The 742-nt window shown below is 57.0% G+C and overlaps 1 protein-coding gene across 1 annotated transcript in view; it reads left to right on the top strand.

Moving 5' to 3' along the window:
- The first annotated feature begins 19 nt into the window (after positions 1-19).
- Grik2 (glutamate ionotropic receptor kainate type subunit 2) overlaps positions 20-742 on the top strand; it is a 657,782-nt gene continuing 657,059 nt past the window's right edge. Inside the window, exon 1 of the mRNA XM_033763462.1 lies at positions 20-38. The gene's annotated coding sequence lies outside the window, so the exon portion shown is untranslated. The remainder of the gene's footprint in view (positions 39-742) is intronic.

Genomic DNA, 742 nt, shown 5'->3' with positions numbered 1-742 from the left:
AAAAAAAAAAAAAAAAAAAAATCCTTCAGAGAACTCAGGTGCGAGCCCACGGACCCAAAGTGCTCCGGAGGCTCCTTTCCCATCTTTTGAGTCTGAGACCTCGGGTTTGGAGTCGGCCGAGTCTCAAATCCAACTTCTTTCCCCATGTGCCTGGGCAGTGAAGCCAGGCCCTAGAGGGGTGGGGGTGTCTGGTACTGAGCCCCCAGAAATGGGCAAAGATGGCTCGCCGACCTTCTGTCACCCGGGAAGTGACATGTGTGCTCATGAGTAAGGGAGGCAGGGAGCGAGGTGCTTTGACTCCGGCGCTCGTGGGAGAACTAGAAGCACTGCACGCACGCGTTTGTTGTGTTCGGTAGAAACGGGGCGGGGGGGGCGTGGATGGATGGATGGAAGCAAAGATCAAGACATTTCCCTCAAATCTCAAAGGGAAATGCAGTAGTTGAACTGAGAGGACCACTTTGGAGACTACCAGCTGCTCTCCGAATCCTGGCAGCAGAGAAGTTTCGTTGCTATGGTTTCGGAGAGGTATAAAAGCCACCACCCAGACCCGAACGTGGCAAGGCTGCTGGGGCTGCGCGTAGTCCCCACTCCGCCCGCCGAGGCAAATTCCTCAGGCTGTTTGCATCACTTGCTGTGTGGCCGGGCGTTTCGGTCCCAGTCCCCCACCCCACCCTCGCCTTCCCAGGAGGCGTGCGTGCGAGCCGAGGGTGAAGTCTCGGGCAAGGATCTCAGCACATCCAGA

This window comes from Fukomys damarensis, unplaced genomic scaffold, assembly GCF_012274545.1.
Source record: "Fukomys damarensis isolate Sample0158 unplaced genomic scaffold, DMR_v1.0_HiC HiC_scaffold_14, whole genome shotgun sequence".
Taxonomy (NCBI): Eukaryota; Metazoa; Chordata; class Mammalia; order Rodentia; family Bathyergidae; genus Fukomys; species Fukomys damarensis.
Note: the sequence above shows the minus strand (reverse complement) of the source record. Positions and strands in the feature narration are given on the sequence as shown.